The sequence below is a fragment of the Psammomys obesus genome, unplaced genomic scaffold (assembly GCF_907164565.1).
Source record: "Psammomys obesus unplaced genomic scaffold, mPsaObe1.curated_primary_1811, whole genome shotgun sequence".
NCBI classification, from domain to species: domain Eukaryota; kingdom Metazoa; phylum Chordata; class Mammalia; order Rodentia; family Muridae; genus Psammomys; species Psammomys obesus.
The window spans coordinates 17,671,281-17,680,710 of record NW_026596095.1 but is presented as its reverse complement, the minus strand read 5'-3'; the positions used below and the strand labels follow the sequence as shown (position 1 = coordinate 17,680,710).

At 40.5% G+C, this 9,430-nt stretch overlaps 1 pseudogene; it reads left to right on the top strand.

Annotated features, from left to right (window-relative positions):
• Positions 1-8,310: 8,310 nt before the first annotated feature.
• Positions 8,311-9,062, top strand: LOC129691889 (complex I assembly factor TMEM126B, mitochondrial-like; annotated as a pseudogene).
• Positions 9,063-9,430: the final 368 nt, after the last annotated feature.

Genomic DNA, 9,430 nt, shown 5'->3' with positions numbered 1-9,430 from the left:
ACCCGGACCTTCTAAGGTCTGATTCTAATTAAATCCATCCAACAGAAACCCACTCACAGCCTCTTTCCTAACTGTAGTCTCTTTTACTAGGAAAGAGATCACGTAAATTCTTAGGTATTCAATTCCCTTACTAAAGCACTTCCCAGTGCTAAATTCCCTTTTTTTTTTTTTTAAAGAAAAAAAAAAAGAGGATGGATGAGGCACTTTGCTTTTTCAAATCCAACTTTGTGATCACGTGGTCTTCTTCACTTAAGTGCTTGAACCCCTATTTAATTCATGAGGAATTGTGGGGAGGAACGTGGGGGATTACAGCATGTCTACTTCCAAATAACTCGGGGCTTATGAGAAATAAGTAATACATACTCATAAGTAAACCTGCGTTTATAACTTCCAACTGTATAAAGAAAAATGGCCTTAATTGTGTATCTCTCTCGGATAAAGAACCTTCTTGTTCTTTTCAAAGCGTAGCAAGGAAACATCAAAATATTCTTCCGGAAAGATTCCTACCTCAGTTTAGGGGTCCCTACCCCTACTTTGTGTAGCATTGTGCATTCCTGAAAAGAAATCAGCAATAGCACTGAGTTGGGGCACATGTCCACAGTGTGCAAGGACCAAAGTTCAATCCCCACATCTGAAAAATGTGTGTGTGTGTCCATCCTGTTTGTAAGTAACTAAAAACTGTCTGTTTCTGTGCAGCTGAATCCCTCCCTTTCCCTCCTTTCCTCCTTCCCTTCTTCCCTCTCTTCATCCTTCACCAGGAAAACTGAGCAACACATTTGGATTCCTTGTGTAACTCATATTCTAATTTAAATACAAATTATAAACCTTGTACAAGGGGCCAGTATGACTTTTTGGTCTTTTGAAAAAGAAAAACACATTGTGCCATTTTGTTAAAGTTAAACGTCTCTCTTGCAGACACCTATATGTCTGTTCACCTCCTAAGCTGCCCTTTGTGGGTTTTAATTGAGTTTTCCTAGACTTCCTCCAGCCATACATACACGAGTCACTCTATTCTCCCCTTGAGTCATACATTTAGGTCTTATTAACACTAATGGAGTTTATGTGTGTGTGCACTGGGGGAGAATAAGCCCCTTAAACACCTTTTTAATGGAACAGTTTTGGTTCTTTCCATTCCTCACGTTGGACCTTTTCTTACCAATCTGTGCTCCCAAACAATGACGTTCTGATTTCTTTTTCAGCTCTTTACGCTTTATTCTTTATTGAACTCTGGTGCTGAAAGTGGACTCGACTTCCCCTCTTTAATTGGCCATTCCTGGAAAAAGCAGCATGACTAAGTTGTTACTACTGTGTCTCAGAGCAAAACCCGGGCTGCTTTCATTCCAGTCCTTTACTTTGCAGCAAATATGTTTAATGCACAGACTATTTTTTATCCTCCTGAAGCCCTTCTAGCCAGAAGCTAATTAAGTAATGAAAGCATATTTACCTAAGAGGCTAAAGATCACTAATTCTTCACATTAACGTGAAAATAAATAGGCATGTTTTTAAACTCTCACTTTATAATGTTTTTATTTGTTTACATGTTAAGGAGGAAGAGTTTTGTGCTTTTTTTTTTTTTTTTTTTCGTTTTTAAGTGCCTGTTACATAGGACTTCAGCAAAATGTCCAAATTTAGACAAGGAAAGTGGTAGAACAGACAGTACCTTTGGAACTATAAATCCCTGAGATGTAAACTCCCCCATGCATATGAGAACAATCATATTTTTGTTTAGCTCTTAGCAATGCATTATCCTTTATTGTTCTTGTTACAGCTTGATTGATGGAGTTATAATCCAGTGTTGTTTTCTTTTCCCCTTTGTAAAGTGGAGGACTTGCTGAGTTTGCGGCCACATGTTAGCAGAGTACTGAATGCTTTTTTGTCACTTTCAGTCATATGATGTCACCATTTAGGGTTTATCAATAACCATTGAAAATAACATTGAAAAACATTTGTTGCAAAAAAAAAAAAAACTGTTTAAAAATGGATGATTAGGGCATAAGGGGAAATTAAATCAATGAAATATTATTATAAAATTTAATTTTTATCCTACTATTAAAAATTAAAAAGAGTACTGTAAGCCAGGAATGGTGGTGCATACACCTTTAATCCCAGCACTTGAGAAGAGGAACTCAGTGAGTTTGAGGACAGCTTGGCTACATAACGAGTTCCAGGACAGCCACATAGCGAGACCCTGACTCAAAAAGAGACAGAATCAAGAGTAGCAAAAATACGCAATAATTACACAATAATTCCCCAATTAATCCATAGAATTTAAGCCTTAAACTGCCAAGTCTTTTATCCCCATATTCCATTTTTTTTTAAATAACAGAATATAGCCAACCCGGCATTATGTTACACCGCTAAGGGTGAGTTTTGATCTACATTATGAAGAAATGACATCCTGAGGTAACTGATGAATGAGAGATCTGATGAAGCGCATAAAAAGAAATAAAGGTAAACACGACAAAGTGAGTTTCACTAAAAAAAAAAAGAAAAGAAAAGAAAAAAAGAAAAAGAAACACGCAAGACGGGAACCAGATCACTGTCCATTATCTAAACTCACTACACACTCTTCTGGCACCACAGAAGCAGAACTGTTGGTTGACCTTAAAATATCATTTAAGCGTGTAAATGAGTGTGCCGTCAGGAACAGCTCTGAGACTGAGGGCGTGAAACTGTAGTGTGAGAGGTGAGAGGTGAGCAGCCACTTTGGTTTGTGACCTTTAAAACTTTGGGGAAAACCCTGATGACACACCCCACTCTACCATGAACTCTAGAGTTAACTGAATGCATTTTCAAAGGGTTCCCTGGTTCTAGCCTCCACTCACCCCGAGAATCTCAACTGCTGGAGCCTGAAAAGCCATACCATACTTAACTGAATTGTTCTACTCAATACAGAATGGGGACTGTCCATTCACATGGAATTTGAACATTTACGTCTTAGCTACATGCATATAATTATGTGGAAAAAAATAATTTGTAAAAATACGAATTCATATTGTCTGAGTTTACAACATTTGAAACCAAATTGCAAGTTGGAGGGTAAAGGCAGCAGTGAGGACGGATCCCACCCCTCCTTGGGTGACCTTGACTCAGTTTCCCATTCTTGCCTTTCCTTCTCCAGTTTCTCACTCTTTCCAGCCACCTTGTCCTCACAGCTGACAGGCAGGAGGATAAGCACCTGTGGCCATATGGCCTCTGTGAATGGGAAAAGACAAAAAAAAATCTCTTTAGTTCTTTGGGTTTTTTTTTTTTTTACTTGCTTTTGCGCAACCTCATTATTTTGACATTAAATTTTGCATTAACGCAATAAAATAGTTCTTCATATACTGCAGTGATATAAAAAGTGCAAGAGGGTAATAGAGTTCATGAAAGCTGACTTTATGTTCTCTGACTTTCAAGGTTGGAAAATTTTAACTCTGCAAAAAAACCGCATTTGCACACTTTTTTCGTTAATGTGTTTTCCATTATGTCTAATTTATTATGAAAAATCAAGTCTTTATCAGAATAATTAATCAGATCTAATAGGCAGAGGAACATTCTGGTGCTGTAATGCCTAGTGTCCTAGCATACAAAGGTGAACATTACGTGTGAGATACGATGTTTGGTGGGCACTCAATCAGAAAATCACAGGTTGGATGCACTGTTCTCTTAGAGCTAAAAGGGACCGTAATGAAATAATGGCTTTTTAACATTAGCTTCTTGATGATTCAGGAGAGAAAGACACCCAGGTAATGAGGGCCAGAACAAAAGCCAAAATATGCAATAGAGCAAATGGTAGAGATTACGTAGTGTTTGAGCAGAAATGCCAGACATGGGCCCTCTCCCATCTTCTGTTAGAAGTGGTGGCCCACTATCCTTGTCACCCGAAATTCTCCTTGGCTGAAAAACCATTCCAGTCCCACAAAACCTTGCATCCAGGTGCGGTGAGAATTCCAAAGTGCTGGGCTCAGCGCTCTCCTCCCAAATTAGCGAAGTTTCTAGAACTTTGACCAAGCTCCACCTACTTAGTCAAAGCTTCCTTTCCTGGGGTCCCAAAACGTCTTTTTGTAGGCCCCTCTCAGCTAATATATCATCCCATGGTGTGGATAGGAACCTGAACTCCACAGCGACACTCCCAAACGACCTTCAACTCCGCTTCTCCACTGGGTGTGTAAACTTGGCCAACTACTTAGCCTGTGTTTGTTTCCTCATCTGGTAAGCGACAATGATAACAGTACTAGTACGTCAGGTTTCTATGAACATTAACAGGCATATCCTACGTAACAGAATAAGTATCATGCACGGGGAAAACATTTACAAGCGCAGTTCTTACTGGATGAGCTGAACCTTCAGTGCCCCCCCTTGCCCCGCAACACACGGGTGCACGTGCGCATGCGTGCACTCACTGCCTCCCCCGCCCCCAACACACATACACACACACACACACACACACACACACACACACACACACACACACACGAGTCCCTTCAAATGCAATGTGGGTTTTTTTCTTGAACCAACTCAGTAACATTTGCATAATTTGCCTAGTGATTCTTATTACTCTCTGTTCCAAGAAATTATTTTGAGTAATTAAAATATTGAGTCAGTAGAACATCCAGTTTTTATCCAACACGGAGATTTTTCCCTATCCCAGCTTGAAACCCTTTAGACCTGCGCTGTATAGGAAAGGCCAGGCAGGAGTGAGTGGGTGGGCTGTGAAGGGTGAGTCTTTGTTCTTTTGCCTGCCTTAACCCATTCTCTCCCGGCGTGCCTGTCACTGTTCCCTGACCTTCCACGGAAACAGTGCATTGTGGTAAATCCACAATAATGCTTCTCATGGCTGCTACGGTTATAGGCTACTCTGAGCTTGGTAGTAGATTAGAGCTAGAACTTTCTTTATTCAAACAGTGTTGCGCTTTTCTTCATTTACATGTTATAAGTAAAGGCCTATTTGCTAATGATCTTGACTCTAATCCTGTGGGCATTTGGCAGTTGTCACCATCCAAACAGCCCCTTGGGCAGGGTAACTTTAATAAGGCCCCAAGGTGAGTCTGCTCCCTGTTCCTAAGGCCTGATTGGTAACCCCCGCATCTTTGCCTTGAAAGAACAACATGGCTCTCTCCCCTTGCATTTTTTCTGCTCACGATTCCTCGGTTCCAAGGCACATGTGACAAACTTCCCACAAGGCTCCCTCAAGCCTCCTTCAGGTAACCACAGTGTGAATGATTACAACCTAAACATGCATCCTCTGGAAAAGACTACACAAATGATCTTCTCTCTCAATTTCTTCGACCTCTTCCTTGTACAATATTCCCTAAACAGGAACACAGAACAGCTGTGGCACATGGTGTAATGGGGCATGCATTGGTTTGGTTTGGTTTGGTTTGGTTTGGTTTGGTTTGGTTTGGTTTGGTTTGGTTTGGTTTGGTTTGGTTTGGTTTTGCTTGGTTTTGGTGTTTCGAGACATGGTTTCTCTGTGAGGCCCTGGCTGTCCTGGACTCGATTTGTAGACCAGGCTGGCCTGGAACTCACAGCGATCCACCTGTCTCTGCCTCCCTGAGTGCTGTGATTAAAAGCATGGGCTTGCATCATTTTATGAGCAGATTTTGGATATTCAACCAAAAGTATGACCAAAAGTAGATATAGTCTGAGTGCTGTGTTGAAGACTTTCCCCCTTACCCTTTGCTGTTGGAAGGTCGTGGAACCTTTAAGAGGTGGGGTCTAGCGGGATGAAGTTATGTCTTCAGGGCCTGCCCTGGAACTGTCTCTGAAGCCCCACCCCTTCGGTCTTTCTATTTTCTGGCTGACTCAAGATAACCTGCTTCCTCTACGATGTATCCACGGGGCCGTATTATATATCCTCACCCTAGACCCAAAAGCAATGAGCAAACTATGTTCTGAAATCTCCAAAAGTACAGATCAAGAGGGTTACTCCTTCTCCTTTTCTCCTCCACCCCTTTTTTTTGTTTGGTTTGTTGTTGTTTGTTGTTGTTTTTTGAGACAGGGTCTCTCTAAGTACCCAGGGTACCCTGGAACTTGAGAGCTCCCTGCTTCTGCCTCCCAAGAATTTCAAGTATATGCCATCACACCCAGATATCCTTTCTTCTTTGTGAGCTGGTTACCACAAGTATTTTGTTATAGTAACAGAAAGCTCACTAACGTGGAAGTACCCCTCCTCATCCTTATGTTTTAATAATTGCTTGCTTCCATGCTGCTCTTCACATTCACTGGAGTCTTTGATAGACCAATCTTCTATACCTGGAAGATTTATGTAAGTAGTGGATAGATTTATGTAAATTTAATCATGCATAACTGTAGAAAAAAGAGTATAGGTAGTAAATATATATGTGTGTATGTGTGTGTGTGTGTGTGCGTGTGTATGTAAAACAAGTTGAAGAAGAGCATTAGTTCCATAGAGCATTATACTTCTCAGTGAATTACAGCTGTGTGTAATCTCTAACTAGTATAGGATCTTCTTCCTCTTCATCCTCCTTCATTTATTTTCTATGTGTATATAAAGGACATGTGTCACCGTGTGTGTGTGTGTGCATGCACACACGTGTATGTAGCTCAGAGAACAAAGTGCAGGACTCATGTTGCTTAGTATAAGTCTATTATTTAAATATCTGTGATTTAGATGCAAATGGTCCTTAAGTTCAATTGTGCATGTAGTTCCTAATGGAGAGACACTGATTTTTTTTTTTTTAAGAGGGAGGTTGGGGTGATTAAAATAAGCTTATTTTGCTCTTAAAGAAAGGAAAATAAAGGAAACAGGTTGACAAAAACATCCTAGTTCGCTCAGGCTTTCCTTGTTTCAGCATTAACATTTCTATATCCTAGGAGATTTTCTTAATCTCATGCAAACCAAAATGGCTGGTTTTCAAATTTATAGAGCCAAGTGTGATGCTTAATATTTGCCCTAGTCACCTTTAACTGTCAACTTGACACAGCCTAGAGTAGCCTGAGAAGGAGTCTTAATTGAGAGATTAGACTGGATTGTGGACATGTCTGTAGGGTAATGCTTTGATTGTGAATTGTTCACTTCCTGGAAAGGTAACCCAAACTTTTGAAGAAAGCTAGCTAGCTTACAAATGAGGTAGCAAGCAGCACTCTTCCATTGGATGTATTTCAAGTTCCTTCTCTGTCTTCCCTCAATGATGAGCTGTTATGTGTAAGCTTAAATAAACCTTTTTCTCCCATAATTTGCTTTTGGTCAGAGTATTTTAATATAGTAAATAGAGATGAAACCATGACAACATTTTATTTCAATATATATATATATATATATATATATATATATATATATATATCTGGCAGAATATTTCCAGGTGAGTTTGTGAAGTTTTCTGTAAGAAATTAGCTTTTGAGTCAGTAAACTAGATAAAGACAGTGCATTCTCACCCATGGACGTAGGCCTGGACATCATCCAATGTAATGAGATCCGAAACCCCAAGAGAACGAAAGGTGGTTGTGGCCTCACACACCATAGCTTTGACCCTTGGGGGCTCACACCAGCACCTCTCTAGGTCTTCATCACAGCAAGTTGCTTCATTGTCTCCTCTAGTTCTAACTCAGCCCGCCCTGCACCATTGGCTCTCTTGGATCTCTCTTGCATATTGTGGGAGTTCTTGGTCTCTGTAAAACAGTTTCTACAGATCTTTCCTTCTTTCTTCCCTTTCTTCCTTCCTTCTCTTTTCTTTTCTTTTTTGTATTTTGAGACATGGTCTCCATATGTAGTCCTGGCTGTCCAAGAACTCACTATGTAGACAAGAGGCTAGCCTCCAATTCACAGAGACCTGTCTGCCCCTCCCTTCCAAGGGCCATGATTAAAAGTGTACACCCCCGCAGATATTTCTTGACTTACGTTGGCTCAACTCACAATTTTGTAGCTTAAGGATGGCGCTGAATTCACAGTCAGCAGAAACTGTACTTCATATTCTGAATATTTTTTCCTACTAGCAACATGCAGTACCACTTTCCGCTGTGATGCTGAGCTGTGGCAGTGCCCTGCATCTCCTAGTCAACCCCACACTCATTTCTAAACAACAGGGACTCTACAGCACAACATGAAGCTAAGCTGTGGTGCCCCATGATTGTGTATGGTAAATACATGTTCAGCTCGATATTTTCGATTTATACTGTGCTTTAGAGGCTACAGGTCATTGTAGTGTAAGGAGCATCTGCACCTATGCCCATTCTACTGACTGGTTTTCTGGGGAACCCTGACTGATGTGGTCAGGAATCAGAAGGAATGGCTTCTTCGGAGACCGAGATGCTGTATCTGAACACCAAACAACTCCCATTAAAAAGAAAAAAGGGGGGAGCACCAAGATGGCGGCGTCCAAGCGACAGACCTGGTCTGAATCGAGGGCTACCAATGTGCTGCAGGAAGGAGGTAGAGAAGCGCCCCAGGACACCAAGATGGCAGTTTAGAAACATGGTCAGCTGATTCCTTCTCTAGAAGATGTAAAGCTCAGAAGACCAGTGATAACCGAAATCATAGAAAAGAAGTTTGAATACTATAGAAAAGAGACTTTAAACATAGGTGGAACTTTAGTCTTCGGAGCAAGTGGGAGTTTGTCTGGAATACTTGCAAACAATTTTCAGAAACAGCTTCAAGGTTCAGTATGAAGCTTTGAAGACCTATGCATCCTTGACTTCCATTTTTGGCTACCATCGTTACTTACAAGCTCTTTGTAATTGACCCTTTGCATTCAGATAACATAAGCAAGGAAAGCTGTGTTTTGAGAAGTTCGCTTATTGCCGTAGCATGTGGTTTTTCATATCCCAGTGCTTTGGGTTCTTATAAAAATGGACGTTTGGCAGTTAAGTATCATACTGTTCCACTGCCACCAAGAGGAAGAGTTATGCTCCATTGGTTACTCCTTTGTCAGACTGGGATGAAAGAAATGGCCATTCCTCTACTCTTTCAGATGTTATTTGGAGTGTTTCATGGCTTACGCCACTATACTATATATGAAAGACATGCAGTGTTCGTGAAGATTAATCAAAGAATCAGTGGAGGCCAATTCAGCAGAATGGATCATTTTATAATAAGGGCTTGGGCACTGGTCAAAGAGTGAAAAGTAACTCTGCTCCTTTTGCCTAGTATTTATTAGATCTCAGTAACATAAATGTGAAACAAACAAACAAACAAAAAAGACCAGGTGTGTGTCTCAAGCTAAAGTCTGAGAAGCTGAGTAGGTATTTTATGCAAATGTTAAAGGAGAGTTTTAGAATATTTCAGTGCATACTTCTCAAAGACTCTTTTGTACCACAATGGGGAAATGATCCACAAACAGCAAAGTGACCTAGTCAAAGCCACATAGCAATTATGGGGAAAATCTACTATTTCTTGGTTTTGGCTTAGCCTACCAAGCCATTTTTCTTGCTAAATTTTTTTATGCTTGTTTAGACCTCAGTTTGGTTTTAAATCTCTCTCCCTGTCTCT